This window comes from Quercus suber, unplaced genomic scaffold (assembly GCF_002906115.3).
Source record: "Quercus suber isolate HL8 unplaced genomic scaffold, Cork oak 2.0 scaffold_3B, whole genome shotgun sequence".
Classification (NCBI taxonomy): Eukaryota; Viridiplantae; Streptophyta; class Magnoliopsida; order Fagales; family Fagaceae; genus Quercus; species Quercus suber.
The window spans coordinates 2,116,186-2,135,258 of NW_027071805.1; the positions used below are offsets into that span (position 1 = coordinate 2,116,186).

The following is a 19,073-nucleotide window of genomic DNA, read 5'->3' on the forward strand; positions in this document are numbered from 1 at the left end:
TCTTCTCTCCCATCTCTTTCCTCTCTCTCATTTTTAGCTTTCTTCCAAATAAAATATTATTTTTTTTTACAATACTTGTTACAGTGCAATTCTAAACATAGAATTGCACTAAAGCAGTATTGCAAAAAAATTTGCAATACTGCTGTTTAGCATTCCCCAATGCAGATGGTTTTGGGGTTTAAAATTTCAAATTTCCCTTAAATTTGGCATTGGCATTTTGCAATGCTAATGCTTTAAGGTTGTTATAGACAATGTCTTTGAGTGTGGATGTGTGTCAGTTTATTAGTTATTGACATTGACAAAGATTTGTTTGTCTGTGTCAGTGTTTGTGTCTATTAGAATAATAAGATATTACTTGCAAATCTAATTTATGTTGTGTGTCACAATAAGATAAGCATTGTTTTTTCTTTAATTACTCAGTTCTTGATATTCCCAACTCTCATGATTTTTTTTTTGTGTGTTTATGTAATTGTTATTAAAACATTTATTCATCAATATAATATGCTTTAGTAAAGACACACAAAGCTATCCAAAAGAATGACAAAAATAAAACTTGTTCTGTGATAACTTTCTTCATTCTGCTAATAATATGCAGTGCACACAACAATTTATCATCACATTCTTATCATATTGCATGTATGTAGAGAGCAAAGTGTCCATTTCAAGTCATGGATTCATCTATGAACTATATTCACTTCATGAACTAGTTATCATTTTTGCAAAGGTTAGATTCAAACAAGTTTTTAAATCCTGGTTTGCTACCCCAAAAAAGTCTATCCCGGCGCTTCAAAAACGCTGCTATAGCTCTTGAAAGCACTGGCATAGATCCATTTGGGCTATACCTTGAAGCGCCACAATAGGCTCTAATTAAAACCAAAAAAAAAAAAAAAAAAAAAAAAAAAAAACAAAAAATACCAACACCAGTGTTTTAAAACCTATGAGTTGATATTGTTCATGCACATCTCACGTGTTATTATGTTTTTGTTTAGGAAATATTGTTTGGTTGATGCTTAGATACCCTTAATCCAAATAAATATTATAGTTGATAATGGTATCTGACATTTTTTTTTAACAATACATGATAGGGGGTATGTGATTTAGATGGGATGAGTCTAACTCAGGTGAATTGGGAAGTAATGTCGGTGAAGTAGGTAATAGCAGTTAGGAAAATGTGAAGAGTAGACATTGTGAGGAGATGGAAGTCATTGGTGACCAAATAGCTCAATCTATTTGTTGGTTGTAGATAATATATTTTATTATTTCTATTTTATGGTAAGAAGGGAGCTAATGAAAAATATGATCCTTAGGTCGGAGTAGGACTAACTGACAGAAAAAAGATACATCCAAGCTCAATTAGTTGATAAGATCCATGGAGTTGAGCCTCTACTTTGTAGAGATACAGGCTTAGGTTAGTTGAGTTTGATGATAATATTTGGGATACATATAATCTAGGGAAAAGAGCTTGTGTATTAGCACCTGGAAAGCACACAAGGAATTTTGCCTGCTGTGCCCATGTCGAATACGCATGGGACACAGCTGCACGAGTATCACAACTGCTTTTTATTTATTAATTATAAATTTATGTTTTTTTTAACTTTCTCTCTCATTTTTTTTTGTTTTCAAAACTTATCTGTTGTTTTTTTTAATAGTTGTTTGGCTGACTGTCTCTTCTTTTACAATTTTACTTTTAAGTGGCCAGCTATTAGCCATTTCCTCTCTCTCATCCACGCGTCTCTTCATTTTAATTTTTTTTTTTCAATTCACATATTAAAATGACGCTCACATAATGAGTTTTTACTTTTTATATACTTCGGACGTGGGCTTAAATTATTAAAGGAAATAATATTTTAGATCTCTATTAAATAATTAAATAAATATTAAAGACTCTTAGACTTTAATTAAAAAAACATTCATTATTGCTCTTTTATTTGATGAATCATTCATTATTGCTCTTAAATGGATATATATATATATATATATGTGTGTGTGTATATATGTATATATGTATAATATTATATGCAAAATAAATGCTTAACCATATATAAATATATCAATTAAAATATATATAGAAATTGTTGTAAATGAAAAATATGATCCTTAGGTCGGAGTAGGACTAACTGACAGAAAAAAGATACATCCAAGCTCAATTAGTTGATAAGATCCATGGAGTTGAGCCTCTACTTTGTAGAGATACAGGCTTAGGTTAGTTGAGTTTGATGATAATATTTGGGATACATATAATCTAGGGAAAAGAGCTTGTGTATTAGCACCTGGAAAGCACACAAGGAATTTTGCCTGCTGTGCCCATGTCGAATACGCATGGGACACAGCTGCACGAGTATCACAACTGCTTTTTATTTATTAATTATAAATTTATGTTTTTTTTAACTTTCTCTCTCATTTTTTTTTGTTTTCAAAACTTATCTGTTGTTTTTTTTAATAGTTGTTTGGCTGACTGTCTCTTCTTTTACAATTTTACTTTTAAGTGGCCAGCTATTAGCCATTTCCTCTCTCTCATCCACGCGTCTCTTCATTTTAATTTTTTTTTTTCAATTCACATATTAAAATGACGCTCACATAATGAGTTTTTACTTTTTATATACTTCGGACGTGGGCTTAAATTATTAAAGGAAATAATATTTTAGATCTCTATTAAATAATTAAATAAATATTAAAGACTCTTAGACTTTAATTAAAAAAACATTCATTATTGCTCTTTTATTTGATGAATCATTCATTATTGCTCTTAAATGGATATATATATATATATATATGTGTGTGTGTATATATGTATATATGTATAATATTATATGCAAAATAAATGCTTAACCATATATAAATATATCAATTAAAATATATATAGAAATTGTTGTGTTGTATCACTTGTACCCACTCGAATACTCACACTATCAACAAGTGTCTAGTTAATTGAAAAGTTGAGTGTCTCAAGTACAAATTTTTCTCTAGGATTTTTTCACATTTGATGTTGTGTTTTGGTGCTTCTATTTTTTTTTTTTTTTGTATTTCATTTGGCCATCATTTGTTACTACTATCATACTCTATTAACGTATAACTCATATGTATGCATGGTAGAATTAAAAATAATCACAATTACAAATATATATATAGGTTCAAAATACACTTAATATAAGAGTTACATATTTTTTAAGTCATAGATATATACTTGAGTTTTATAGTTTTTTTTAATAGATATAGACATGAGTTTACTATTTTTTTTACTAGGTTTTTTTATAGTTTATTTATATTAGACTTTTCTTTTTTTGCACAAAATTAATTCACATTCGACAAAAATTATAAAAACTTAAATAAGATATTTGGTGCAAAATTAGATAACAATTATAATCTAATTTAAAATTTAATTGAATTTCTTACTGCTTTGACTCTCTCTCTCTCTCTCTCTCTCTCTCTCTCTCTCTATATATATATATATATTTGAACAGCCGAATGGCATTTTTGTCTAACAGCTTTTTTATTTTATTTTTTGTTTATTTGTCTCTAACAGCTTAGGCTTTATAGTTATATAGTTATCATATAGTTGTATATATTATTGGCCAGCTCAGACATTTTGTTTTCATGTATAAGATGGTTTCACACAAAGTGGGGGGAAAAACACAAAATAGGATACTATTCTAGAGATGATATTCTTGCATGTTGCTTATAATTTACTTGAAACTTATTAATGTCATATATGTTAACCTATTTTCTTGGTCTATCATTGCTAGTCCAAGAACCACTCATATGCCCTCCCTCCCAAGATTAATTTGTTTCTCCCTCTTAAACCAGATCAAACCCAAAACTGCACACAACCTCAAACAAATCCATGCCCAGTTGATTACCAATGGCCTCAAGTCACCCCCTGTTTTTGCCAAACTCATTAACCAATACTGTGCCGTTTCATCATCTCCTATGCCTATTTAGTATTCAAACACTTTGGGCAGCCAAACATGTTCCTCTTTAACACTTTGATACGATGTACTCAACCTAAAAACTCACTTCTTGTTTTTGCCAATTGGGTTTCAAAGGGGGCTTAGTGTTTGATGATTTTACGTACTCATATTTTCATTCTTGGAGCTTGTGCTAGAGCTCCTTCATTGGCAACATTATGGCAAGGGAGACAGAAACATGGACAAGTTTTGAGACATGGTGTTATGTCAAATATTTTGGTGCAAACCACAATGATACATTTTTATGCTAATAGTAAGGATGTTTTTTGGGCACGAAGAGTGTTTGATGAAATGGTGGTGAGAGTAATGTTACATGGAATGCAATGATTACTGGTTATTGTACACAAAGAAAAAGGACTAAGGAATATGCCCGTGATGCATTGGTGTTGTTTCAAGATATTTTGGTTGGTGTTTGTGGAGTGAAAATGACTGATACTACATTGGTTTGTGTTCTTTCTGCTACTTCTCAATTAGGTGTGTTAGAATCTGGGGCTTGTGTTCATGGCTATATAGAGAAGACAGTTTGTGTGCCTGAGAATGATGTATTTATTGGCACTGGCTTAGTTGATATGTAGTCAGAATGTGGGTGCCTGGAGACTGCTTTATCTAATTTTTTGGCAAATGAATGAGAGGAATGTCTTGACTTGGACAGTAATGTCAAGTGGACTAGCTATCCATGGAAGAGGAAAGGAAGCTTTGGAGCTTTTGGAGACAATGAAGACTTATGGTGTTAAAACCAAAGCAGTAACTTTTACTAGCTTGTTATCAGCTTGTTGTCATGTAGGGCTTGTTGAAGAAGGTCTACATTTGTTTGATATGATGAAGAGTAAATTTGGTGTCTTGCCTGTGATGCAACATTATGGCTGCATGCATGGTTGATCTTCTTGGTCGTGCTAGGCACTTAAAAGAAGCGTATGAATTTATAATGAAGATGCAAATTGAACCAGATGCTATATTGTGGAGGAGTTTACTAAGTTCTTGCAAAGTTCGTGGGGATGTCACTATGGGTGAGAAGGTGGGGAAACTTATTCTCCAGCTTCAGCAGAGAAGAGTACTGCAAATTTGACTGTTAGGAGTGAAGACTATGTAGCTTTGTCAAATGTTTATGAAAGGTGGAAGGATGTGGAGATGGTGAGAGAAGAGATGAAGGCTTAGGGGGTAGAGAACAAACCTGGTTGTAGTTCAGATTCTTCAGAACAAATCATAAATAATTATCTTTTGGATTCATTGTGGGTCTTGAACTTGGTATCAAGTGGTTGTAGTTAGTGCCTATTTGAAATATTCACTTAGAAAAAATTTATCGAAATGAAATTAACTCAACTGTAAGAAGGGAGAATGGTACTAAAGAAGATCCACACGACATCAATAAACTTTTCATTCAACTTACACTCAAGTTTCTGACTAAGCGGGTGAAATTTATGTGGTTTAAACATCCTCATCTTCTTGTTACAGGTGTACCTAATCTGGTGTATATTAGAGTTTATATTTGCAATCAATGTGAACTACTTGGGTTAGCCTAACCTTGATTAGAAACATCTCAATTCTTGCAAACTTCGAGTGTTGGCAACCTTGCTTGGTCTTTGTGGCCATTCTGTGCAAGTTTGCTACAAAATTTGCGAGAAGTATAGAAGAGAGCATCTACTCACTGAAGAAGAAGATATGCGGGAAGAATTGTGATGACTGTGTGTTCTTAGTTCTTGAATTCGGTCAAGTCTAACTTCAGTGGGAGTAAAACTCTAAATATAGTTAAAGAGTGACAACAGTTTATCAGGAAACAGAAAAGAGAAGCTGGCTGGAGCTATCCCCTTTAACAGCAGAAAAGATTCATGTAAATTCTTGTTCGAACCACATTACCACATTGTGTAATTTGATGAAAAATGATGAGCAATAGAAGTGTTGATTTTTTTTCTTCCTTGCCTCTTCATTTCTTGAAGTTTATCTTTTCCCTATGGGGCTTTAACTAAGCCAAATGACATATTTTAAATCAATTATTATTATTATCATTCCAAATTAAAACAGTTACTTATATAAAATTTATAAAAATAATCATAAATTCCTTTAATATAGATAATTAATACACAATTATTGGTAATTAATATATAAATTTTACTCCATAATTAATATGATTAATTCAATGAATTAATATTTTGATATAAATACAAACCTTGTTGAGAACTAAAATCTATATATATTGATTATCAATTGGAGGTTGACCAAATATACATTACTGAAAATCTACGAGAAAAGTAGACTACAAAATTTGAACACAAATTTATAAAAAAAAAAAAAAAAATCACAGCTTCAGCTTTATGCTCTCTAAAGCAACACAAGGGCAAAACAGAGCTGTCCTCTGTTTATAGCAGAAGAAGAAGAGGCGTCTTCACAAGCTTGTTGGCCAACCCGGAATGACCAAAGTTGCACTAAATCACCTTCCTTGAGATCATTCGACAGCCGAACATTGTTCCAACCGGTTCTCAATGCATAGGTTGAACTTGTATTTCCCGTATCCTTAGGCATGTCCCACTGAATCAAAACTACATCATTAAAAATCTGAAGCTTGGGATCGACGAGTCTCGCTGGGATTTCTTTTTTCTTGCCGTGCTCTAAGTTCTTCTCTTTCTCTTGCTCAGACAAGAAATCCTCCCTCACTATTTGTCTCAAAGTATTGAAAACCGGTTGTTACCCTTTGTTATGTCAGTCTTGAACAGCCTTTCTGTATCACCAGCAATTCATCACGCCCATTCAATGTATTGATCACATCCTTGAACTCTGGAGGCAGGATGGGTGGTGGGTGGACCCGCAATTGCTTTCTTGATTGACATCGAGCGTTGCTTCTTTTCTTGGCCTCCAAACCCAAACCCCAATCTTGAATAGAAAAGCAGAGCCCATGACCTTTTCTTGCACAACCATTACCCTCTGTTTCTTGGTTTCCAATTCCAAACCCCAATCTTGATCATCATCATCATGTCCAAATCTTGTCTCTTTTGAACAGCAGCGCTCTTGACCTTTCCTTGGATAAAGATTGGCTTCTTGAGAGCCTTCTCTTGTACCAATCTTGCAAACTTGTCTAATTTTTCTATTTCTAGAGATGCAACCTCAACCAAGGCGTCAAAAGAGAACCAAAGGGAGAAACAGAGTAGGAGTTAGGTGGCTTTTTGGGTGGATTATTTCAGCCGTTTGATCTTCTGGGCTTTGGATTTCCATCAAGATCAGAACCCACGTCCAAATGGGTTTAGGTTAGGAGGAAGTTCTGGCAGAAACCCATAATCCCTCTTCCTCTTGAGATTCAAAATTGGAATTTGGGATGGGATTGGGTTTAGAATTAGATGCAAAGTTTGATCTTCTTCTATAGGCACCCCAAATGGGTTTGAAATGATACCCAGATCTGAACCTGGATTGGGAGTCAATGAACGGAATTCTGAGCAAAATTTCAGACACCAAAATTTCTTTTTTCTCCATCTCCAGAGAGAGAGAGAGAGAAAAAAATGAAATTTGATTGACAAAGAGAAAGAAANGCCGTGCTCTAAGTTCCTCTTTCTCTTGCTCAGACAAGAAATCCTCCCTCACTATTTGTCTCAAAGTATTGAAAACCGGTTGTTACCCTTTGTTATGTCAGTCTTGAACAGCCTTTCTGTATCACCAGCAATTCATCACGCCCATTCAATGTATTGATCACATCCTTGAACTCTGGAGGCAGGATGGGTGGTGGGTGTGACCCGCAATGCTTTCTTGATTGACATCGAGCGTTGCTTCTTTTCTTGGCCTCCAAACCCAAACCCCAATCTTGAATAGAAAAGCAGAGCCCATGACCTTTTCTTGCACAACCATTACCCTCTGTTTCTTGGTTTCCAATTCCAAACCCCAATCTTGATCATCATCATCATGTCCAAATCTGTCTCTTTTGAACAGCAGCGCTCTTGACCTTTCCTTGGATAAAGATTGGCTTCTTGAGAGCCTTCTCTTGTACCAATCTTGCAAACTTGTCTAATTTTTCTATTTCTAGAGATGCAACCTCAACCAAGGCGTCAAAAGAGAACCAAATGGGAGAAACAGAGTAGGAGTTAGGTGGCTTTTTGGGTGGATTATTTCAGCCGTTTGATCTTCTGGGCTTTGGATTTCCATCAAGATCAGAACCCACGTCCAAATGGGTTTAGGTTAGGAGGAAGTTCTGGCAGAAACCCATAATCCCTCTTCCTCTTGAGATTCAAAATTGGAATTTGGGATGGGATTGGGTTTAGAATTAGATGCAAAGTTTGATCTTCTTCTATAGGCACCCCAAATGGGTTTGAAATGATACCCAGATCTGAACCTGGATTGGGAGTCAATGAACGGAATTCTGAGCAAAATTTCAGACACCAAAATTTCTTTTTTCTCCATCTCCAGACAGAGAGAGAGAGAAAAAAAGAAATTTGATTGACAAAGAGAAAGGAAATTTGATTGACAAAGAGAAAGAAAGCAGAGACACAAAGGGAGAGAGGGTTTATTGAATGAATTAAGAGTGTTAGTGAGAAGCAAGAAAAAGTAAAACGGTCGTATATATATGATTATGGGGGCTGATGCCGGTGGCACTCTGTCAGAGTAACGGCTAGTTGAGTTTGAATGAAAGGGTTGCGTTGGGTTCAAGTCCATCCCAGTTTCTCCGACTCTGAGTCTGAGAAAACAAAACAGAGCAAAACAGAGGGAGTTTTATTTATAAATTCAAAAATCCAAACCCTAAAAAACTAACGGTTAGTTGGTATTTGGGAAGGGCTTCTCTTAAACTCGGTTTCTTTAGTTCTCATTGACTTTTCTAAGTGAAAACACTTTTCTTCCCCATATATGATTATGGGGGCTGAGGGCGGTGGCTCTCTATCACCATTTATAATTTTAATTCTTTCTCACCAAGCTTTCTAACGTTAACATTTTTTTCATCTTCCCCATTTTACCCCTGGGCTTTACAATTTATTTCTCATACCAGCCCTCCTTCTCTTTCAATTCAAATATAAATTTTAAATTATTGAATCCTCTGTATGTTTCTTTTTTTTTTTTGAGAGAAATCCTCTGTATGTTTCTAACTCTAGTCCAAATGGTTTTTTTATTGCATGTAGTAAATTAAATGGTGTATATAAATAAATTAAATATATTCCTCAATAAATTAATCAACGGAATTGGAAAATTAAGGGGTGGGTTTCCCTTGGACAACGTTGTATTTAACTACTATCCCTGGCTAGCACAAACTACAACCTACTGAAGAGACAGACATTGGATACAAAACAAGTACTTCAAGGTTGGAAGATTGACAACATTAAGTGCCCTATTGACTTCTACAACTATGGAATGAGTACTTCATTTTATTTTATTTTATTTTTTATTTTTTTAATGTAAAGACAGAGCCTGTAATCAAATTTCAATGAGAAATGCCTGTTCTGTTAATTATGGATTTCATTATGATTTTTTTTGCTTCATGATTGGATTATAAATTTAATAATGATGCATTAAAGCTTGATTATTGGCTTTGGATTATTATTTAGGTTAAAAAAAATTTATTCTAGAAGCCCTAATTGCATTCTTTTTCTTTATTGATGAATAGATTTCTTTACTTGTATGACTTAGAATTCTTGTAATTCTTAAAAAAAAATTCAATTAATGGGCTTCTCTAACTAAGTTTCCTATTTGAACAATTATTAGCAAGAGTATTACCTGATTTATTACTCTGTAATGAGAATATTGTGTATTTAGTAGATACTCATATCTATCACAGCATATCCACATATTACATGAGAGATTATACATATAATAGATGAACAGCATAATTGTAAAGAAGGCAATCAATTTCACAATAATTGATTTTTTTTTCCAAAAAAAAAAGGTAAAAAAGAATATTATAAACCATTAAGATGGCAATGATAATTATTAGCAAATACTAAATTGCAGGCATTGAGAAACATAATTACATACTAAATAACACCCTATCGTCCATACACCTAAAAAATAAAACAAAAATTTTCATTTGTAAAAAAAAAAAAAAAAAAAAAAATCCTAATAATTTCAAAAGTAAAAAAACTCAGGAGCAGGCATGGGGCATATTTCTTAGAAGACCTAGACGGTCATGTATACCGCGCCATGGATGTAAATACCCTCAAGAGGTACTTTTATTGACCAAAAATCTTCTTCAACGATGTGTCAATTCTCTGCGTAAAATATTCATTCTATAGTGTTTAAACTTAAACCCAATCATACCTGTAGTCCTCGGACCAGATGACTTGGGTTAGTTAGCACTCAGTTACAATTCTATAGTGTTTAAAACTTAAACCCAATCATGCCTGTAGTCCTCGGACCAGATGACTTGGGTTAGTTAGCACTCAATTACAGTTCTATAGTGTTTAAACTTAAACCCAATCATGCCTGTAGTCCTCGAACCAGATGACTTGGTTAGTTAGCACTCAATTACAGTTCTATAGTGTTTAACTTAAACCCAATCATGCCTGTAGTCCTCGGACCAGATGACTTGGGTTAGTTAGCACTCAATTACAGTTCTATAGTGTTTAAACTTAAACCCAATCATGCATGTAGTCCTCGGACCAGATGACTTGGGTTAGTTAACACTCAATTACAGTTCTATAGTGTTTAAACTTAAACCCAATCATGCTGTAGTCCTCGGACCAGATGACTTGGGTTAGTTAGCACTCAATTACGGTTCTATAGTGTTTAAACTTAAACCCAATCATGCCTGTAGTCCTCGGACCAGATGACTTGGGTTAGTTAGCACTTGGTTACGGTTCTATAGTGTTTAAACTTAAACCCAATCATGCCTGTAGTCCTCGGACAGATGACTTGGGTTAGTTAGCACTTGGTTACAGTTCTATAGTGTTTAAACTTAAACCCAATCATGCCTGTAGTCCTCGGACCAGATGACTTGGTTAGTTAGCACTCAATTACAGTTCTATAGTGTTTAAACTTAAACCCAATCATGCCTGTAGTCCTCGACCAGATGACTTGGGTTAGTTAGCACTCAATTACAGTTCTATAGTGTTTAAACTTAAACCCAATCATGCCTGTAGTCCTCGGACCAGATGACTTGGGTTAGTTAGCACTTGGTTAGGTTCTATAGTGTTTAAACTTAAACCCAATCATGCCTGTAGTCCTCGGACCAGATGACTTGGGTTAGTTAGCACTTGGTTACGGTTCTATGGTGTTTAAACTTAAATCCTATCATGCCTGTTGTCCTCAGACCAGGTGATTAGGGTTGGTTAGCACTCAAATACATTCGAACCCATGATCCTTGAATCAATCGGCAGGTTAGTCAATACGCCCCCACGCAGCTGTCTTCATGGGGTTTTAGTGTTATAATTCCTTATTGCGTTTAAATTGATTCTAATTTACATATATCTTCCTCCGTTATGTTTGGTCCGAAACCAAGGGGTAACAACTTATGTTTTACTTGGGAAGACATGCAAAACTCGCGTATGCACTTATTCTAATCATTGCTCATCAATAACTCTTATTCGGCCTGTCCTTTCCAATTTTAGTTTTTATTACTCACACTACCAGTACGATGCATCAGTCAAATTATTCACATTATTATTGTGTCACAATTGCAATGTATGATTGTATGTACGGCAATAATAAGTAATAAAGCGTGTATCGAAAACATCAAAGATAAAAAGGGGGGCCACTCATTCAAGAAAGAAACAGTATTTAAACCAGTAAAACAAGAAAGGAAAAACTACAATCTCTTAAGCAGAGAACAAAAATGCAAATACAAAATGAAGACCCTATATTCTATTTTTTTCGTGGGAGGAAGCACAGGGTCAGCAGCTTGGCTTGTCCGAGCAGTGGCTTCGGGAGGCTTTCCTTGGGCTCAGAGGGAACTTTCTCTCCGCCGGACCCTTGGCCTTTTCTTTGGCTGTATCAGCTGGCTGATCTTTGGCGCCTGGCTGACCAGTTTCCTTACTTGCACCAAGGGCGGTGGAGGAGCCTGGCTGGTCTGGCTTGGCCGAGAAGCCTCAAGAGGCGGGGGAGCAGAGGAATCGTCCCTGGGTCTCTTGGATATTGGATCGTAGTAGACACTCCAAGCAACCTCAGGGGAGAGTCCGAGGGCACTCCAGCTGCGTCCAAGGCCTTTCCCCAGTTTTGTCGCAGTACTCGCGACAAACTGAGGCCAAATTGCTCGGTGAGTTGCTGTGCTGTCTCATCTGCCCCCAGCTGGTACGCTGCCTTCTCTCGCGCTTCAATTGACTCCTTGGCCAATTGAACCTTTTGCTCAGCTGCTTTGGCGTTCCCTCTAGCCTTCTGCAGCTCAGCCCTGAGGCTTTTACCAGCTCTCGTTCGGTCGCTAAATTGACCTCTGCGGCTTTCAGCTGTTCGCTGCTCCTCCTCGGCTTGTTTCTTCAGCATTTTTTAAGCCCAGCATCGAGGCTCTTATTCTGGGAGATCACCTCCTTGAGCTCCTCGGACATCTTAGAATGCTCCTCCTTCAGCCTCCCAAGGGATGCCTCGCCTCAAGCCAGGACTGGTTCGCTGCTTGGGCCTTGACCCAGGAGTCCTTGCTCAACCCTCAGCCACGTAGATTTGCTGAGTAACCTGCACGACAACACTTTCAATGTTAAAAAGAGAAACGAGCCAATTAGGTATAAACTTAAACTCATAAATGGCGCACTTACCATGGCTAAGTCCCTCTTAAGACATGAAGAGCTCCTGCGGGTTGAAGCGCCTGTAGGATTCCATGTCGTGGGGAGGAGGAGTGGTTGTGCAAGGCTTCGGCGACGTAGCCTGCCCTCCTCCGTCATAATTCTGAGGGAGTGTCCCACAGGATTGGAGCGCCATCCAGCTCCAATCTGGGGGACCAGATTCGCGGTCCTCCCCTCGGCGGACATCTGCCACGAAAGCCTCTTCTCGGCTTTCGGTAGACGGGGCCCTATATGCTCGGTTGTCCACCACCTTCTGCTGCTTAGCCCCTTGTCTGGCGGCGCTTGTTTTTTCTCCGACCTCAGAGTGGGTGTCTCTTCTTCTTCAAGTCTGGATTGGGCTTCAGACTTGGGTCAGGAACCTGCGTGGACACTGGAGGCAGCGTCACTACTGTTGACGTTCCAGCACCTTTCTGCTCCAGCCCCTTTCTGCTCGCTTTTTCCCCTGCCCTTCATCAAACTCCTCAGGTCCATATTGTCGTCCGAGGAGCCTTCAGAGAGAGTAGCTAACAGATTAAGGCGAATGCCTGAGTGCCTGTCGGTATCCTCCTCGGCGTCTGAAACCTCTATCACTCGAACGTCTCCTGAATCCTCGCCCTCAAACTGGAATCTATCTATCTGCTCCTCTAGCGAGGAGGTGGAAGAGCCAACCCCTTCGCCTTCAGCCGCCTGTACGAGAGGGACTTGCTGGAGTGGTTGGACGAGAGGGGTATAGCTTGAGGGCGTGGGTGTGGTACGGGTTCTAGATCATACGGCGCCAAAACCCTTCCAACCAACGTCAATACGGGCAAGGCGATGGTCCCCTGAACAATTGCGTTGCCGACTGGTTGGTAACCCTTTGGATATCCTGTGTAGCCCAGAATCAGGGGAGCCGATCGGAGCTGTCCGTCTTCGCTCACAAAAATCTCAGATCTCAACAGGAAATTGAGGGCGGCGACGTTCGTAAGGCTTAGCCGAGGAGATACGTGGTTTTTATCTGTTTCAAGGCACAGCAAAGCTATGTTAGGGACTCAAAAACAGTAGCGCAAAAAGAACCAAAAACGATTAGAAGACGAGGACTCTAGGCCTATGGTTAGTGTGCCTAAATCTAACATGGCCCACCTGGCTTTCCACGCTTGGTTGGGCAGTGATGGCCGTCATGCCATGCACCCGAGACGATCACATAGTCGTCTTTCATCCCTTTGTTGGATTTGGGGAGGCAAGAAATGAGCCTGACCACGTCCGACCGGGATTTTAAGTAGTACCCCGCGTCTTGCTGGCTGTGGCATTCGTACAGATGTACTACATCGAGCCAGGTGAGGCCCAATCCTAGGTGGAGGTTAAGGTGTTCAATGGCCCTAGAATCCTAAACATGTTGGGCGCGCACTGCCAGGGAGTGATCCTATGGTTTCGGAGATAGCTAGTGGTAATGGGACCCATGGGGATGGTCATCCCCCTTCTTTGAAGGCGATAAGAGGAATAACCACTTCTCCCGTCTCCCGGTCCGTTAGAATCTTTTCTGGGGGCAATACCTCACACCCACGTTGGGAGGGATGTGGTACGTGGCCCTAAATGCTTCTAATCGCTCAGGGGTATCCACCATGTACTCGAGTTTTCCCATGGTGCTTAGTTGAAACTGTTGGCCGAAGAGAAAATTAAAAGGTGTGGTAAACGATGACTCACCGGGACTAAATCGGAGAGAAGATTTCAGGCTTGTAGGAGGGTTCTTGATGGCTCTGAGGAAGCCTGAAAGCAGCGATTGGGAGTTTTGGACGGAGCGGTGCGTCTGTTCTCTCTGGAGCGTCTGAAGATTCGCAAAGTGAAGAAGAAATAATGTCCTCTGAAGCTTTATACGGGGTCAAACGAAGGGTCAGGAGCACTCCCGCCCAAATTTCGAAGAAAACCCAGCCGTTGGATCATTCAATCACCGTTGGATAGGAAGGACGAAGCGCCACCTGGTGCAATTAATGAAGCGCCTGGGGAATAAGGAAACCGCAGTCACATTAATGAAGCGACAGTGCTATACTTATGCACGTGCCAATTCAAATTTGCCTGTTTACAAGCTTTGCTCCAGGGCAGGTCAAAATCCTACTTTTTCTCTTCGGATGCGTACGAAAAACTACAATTTTGAGGGGCTAATGTGGGGGAAAAAACCCAGCCCAACTTATTGGGCCCAAGGCCCTGAATGAGGAACACTCTTCATCCGAGGAGATGAGGCCTTCAGTCGGAAGCCCACGCCAATGGGGGATGCCTGGAGATGAGCACGTATACCATCCGAGGAGATGCTCATAGTCCGAGTAGTCATGCGTCCTCGGATCCGAAGAGGTTTGATCAAACACGAGATGGGAGGTTCAAGTGATCTATTTGACAAGTGTCAAGAGGGAGAAGAACCTCGGACACACATAAGAGATAACGGCAACAGAGAAATATCAAGGAGGCATACTTCAACCACCACATTTAATGCACGCACCTACCTTCCTGGCCGCATTTATGTGGATAGGACCCCTGAACAGTGCTTTCTCAGCTACCGCCACTCACATAAGGCTAAAAGTGGGGTGATGGGACATGTACTCAAGTGGGTGCCTGGTGATGAACAAGTGGACGGAGGAGATGTAAGAAGGCAATGCTATATAAGGGAAGGGTACCTCTGATAGAAGGGGATCGGAAAACAGGAGAGAGGAAGGATATATTAGATGGTTGTAGCTCCAGGAATTGTAACCCTTGATTATCAATGAAAAACATCTCTTCGGACAGAGTACTCATATTAGTCCGAGAGCACATTAATTCAGCTTCTCTCTTGGTGTTGCTGTTTAATACTGTTATTTTCATTATTTGCCTAGCCCTTTCGCCCACTCTCTACAAAATTTATTGTTTTGGGCTCAGTGGGTTCCGAATCCATACCTCCTTGGGCTTGGGCCGCAAAAACTGACCCCACAGAATTATATTATGATATTTTTAATTCTTCATCCTTTTTCAGGAGAAAGAGAAAAGGTAAATCATTTTTTATTTTGATAGATTACATTTAAAAACCTGTAATGTATGAAGTATAACAAAAATTATTATGTAATTTTAAAAGTAACTACAACGTGAAATTGTCAACAAATTTACAAACCAAACCCTAACCTTGAGGTTTCAAAAAGTAAAAATCAAACATCCAACCTATATTAAATCACTTAGATGAGTTGAGAGTTAAGTTTTTACTTTTTGATATTTTATAGGGCTTAATTTTTTTTACTTTTGAAATTATTAGGATNTTTTTAAATTGTATTTGCTTTTATTTTATTTTTGATTCTATCTGTTTTTTTTTTTTTTGGACCTTCATTTTATTTTGAACTATTACTGTCTATATTCTCACATGATTCACACATTAATTAAAAAATATTTTAAGAATTTATCAAAACTATCTTAATAATTAATGAACAACTTGAAACTTTTTGCACCTAGAATAAATGAAATATTTAGTAATTAATGGGTCACTTGATAAAAAAAATATTAATTTTATAATTTGTGACACAAATGTTGAGCTACTTAGGGTAAAAACGATAAATAGGATGTAACTTTTATTATAGTAATGCACAAAATTATAAAAAATAATTAAAATAAATAATAAATTTTATTTTGAAAATTCTTGAAACTTTTGGAAATAGAATTTCAGTTTGAGTATCATTTTAAATTTCTAGAAATTTAGGTAATAAAGTTTTACTTAAAATACACAATTTTAACAATTAATAAAGCACTTGATATTTTGGTAATAAGGTTTCATCTTAAAGTAATCTGTCTTAATAATTAATGAAGCACATGACAAAAGCTCATTTTGTGTACCATATACATTGCTAAACCACATCTTATAGAATTCAACTTTAATCGTATAAAGATATTGTGGGGGGAAAAAAACCCAGCCCAACTTATTGGGCCCAAGGCCCTGAATGAGGAACACTCTTCATCCGAGGAGATGAGGCCTTCAGTCGGAAGCCCACGCCAATGGGGGATGCCTGGAGATGAGCACGTATACCATCCGAGGAGATGCTCATACGTCCGAGTAGTCATGCGTCCTCGGATCCGAAGAGGTTTGATCAAACACGAGCATGGGAGGTTCAAGTGATCTATTTGACAAGTGTCAAGAGGGAGAAGAACCTCGGACACACATAGAGATAACGGCAACAGAGAAATATCAAGGAGGCATACTTCAACCACCACATTTAATGCACCGCACCTACCTTCCTGGCCGCATTTATGTGGATAGGACCCCTGAACAGTGCTTTCTCAGCTACCGCCACTCACATAAGGCTAAAAGTGGGGTGATGGGACATGTACTCAAGTGGGTGCCTGGGTGATGAACAAGTGGACGGAGGAGATGTAAGAAGGCAATGCTATATAAGGGAAGGGTACCTCTGATAGAAGGGGATCGGAAAACAGGAGAGAGGAAGGATATATTAGATGGTTGTAGCTCCAGGAATTGTAACCCTTGATTATCAATGAAAAACATCTCTTCGGACAGAGTACTCATATTAGTCCGAGAGCACATTAATTCAGCTTCTCTCGTTGGTGTTGCTGTTTAATACTGTTATTTTCATTATTTGCCTAGCCCTTTCGCCCACTCTCTACAAAATTTATTGTTTTGGGCTCAGTGGGTTCCGAATCCATACCTCCTTGGGCTTGGGCCGCAAAAACTGACCCACAATTGGCGCCGTCTGTGGAAGGGCTCGTGCAAGAGTGAAAACAACGGTTGATGATGGCAGGACAAGGTGAACAGTAGGCAGAATCCAGGGCATCCCAACACGTGGACCATTTCGCCAACCTAGAGAGGAGACAAAATCGTGAGGGTAGCGTACACACAGTGCGCCTTAGCCAGGGTCAATCGCAGAGCGGAAGTCACATGTCCCATGCAAAGAAAACCGCAACTTGCAACTGGAAATAGAAAAACTAAAGAGGGAGCTGCGCCATGCAAAGAGGAGACGGGCTTCCTCATACTCTGAGGATGATCTTGATGATGAGCAGGATGTCTCTTATCAGCACAAATCCAAGACACCAGCCAGCGAGTCCTACACTTGTGAGGAGGAATCCCATCGCAAGAGACAACGTAGAAGTCCATCACACGAGGACATGGAGAACGATGCCATGAATAGAGCTCTGAACCAGATATCTAAGTCGCCCTTCACGCGTAGGATAGAGGAGGCTAGACTCCCTCGGCGTTTCAACCAGCCAACGTTTACCATCTATAATGGTAAGACTGACCCCGTGGAGCATGTGAGTCATTTTAACCAAAGGATGGCTGTCTACGCCAGAGACGAAGCCCTGATGTGCAAGGTTTCCCTTCCAGTCTGGGGCCTGTGGCCATGAGGTGGTTTGATGGCTTGAAGGCAGGCTTCATCAACTCCTTTAAAGAGCTCACTCAGGCATTCTGCTCCCGTTTTGTCACATGCCGAAGAGCAGCCAGACCCGTCTCTTCCCTGCTATCCTTGTTCATGCAGGAAGGTGAATCCTTGAAGGCATATTCAGACAGGTACTGGGAGATGTTCAATGAGGTGGAAGGTAACAATGATGCAATGGCCCTCAGCACATTCAAGCTCGGCCTCCCTACTGATCACGGTTTGAGGGCATCTCTATCTGGCAAACCGGTCGCAAACGTGCGTCAGCTAATGGACCGCATAGAGAAGTATAAGAGGGTTGAAGAAGATCAGCAGCAGGGCAAGGGAAAGGACAAGGTCATCCCTCAGGAGAGGAAGGATTCGCGGTCAGACCGTTACAATTATAATAAACCGCGAAGGGATTTTGCCGGGCAATTAGGATCGACGAATAAAAAAAAAGAAAAAAAGAAAAGAAGAAAAAAAACTGGGGTATAAAAGTAAATAAACCAACTACACTAAAGAATTTAAATTTACTTGCTCCTCGCGTCTAAACCGACTTATGGAGGCTATGTGTACAACGGCTATAAAAAAATTGCTTCAACACAAACCAAAAAAAATCAAAGAAATTTTGGTGTCAGTGCAACTCTCTCTCCTTTTCTCTCTCGGAAAAAGAAAGTTCTTCAACAATCAACATAACCCCACAAACCCATTCGTCAAAAAAAAATCAAATCTTGAATCAAGATTTCAATTTTGGTGAAACTCACTATAGCTGGAGACAAGCTCTTTGCCGCTGGTGCCGGCACAGCAATAAGATTAAGAATGAGACTCAGATCTTCTGAGTTTTATAATTTCTTAAACAAAAAAATAAATTTTATAATCTGACATGTCAATTTTAATAGCTGATGTAACATTTATTTTAAAAGTAATGTTATAGTCACAAACTATTTTACAACAGTTTTACAAAAAGTTGATGTAGTCAAAATCTTATTGGTTTTAATCTAAGCCCATCATTAATATCACTTTTTCATTTACCAATAATCACTCATCACATCAGCAATTTATAAAATATTTTGTAAAATAATTTTTATTTCTAGAATTATTCTTATTTTAAGGTA

General features: G+C 38.5%; 1 pseudogene; it reads left to right on the plus strand.

The window, feature by feature from the left end:
- The first annotated feature begins 3,631 nt into the window (after positions 1 to 3,631).
- Positions 3,632 to 5,883, plus strand: LOC111982964 (pentatricopeptide repeat-containing protein At3g18970-like; annotated as a pseudogene).
- The last annotated feature ends 13,190 nt before the right edge of the window (positions 5,884 to 19,073 follow it).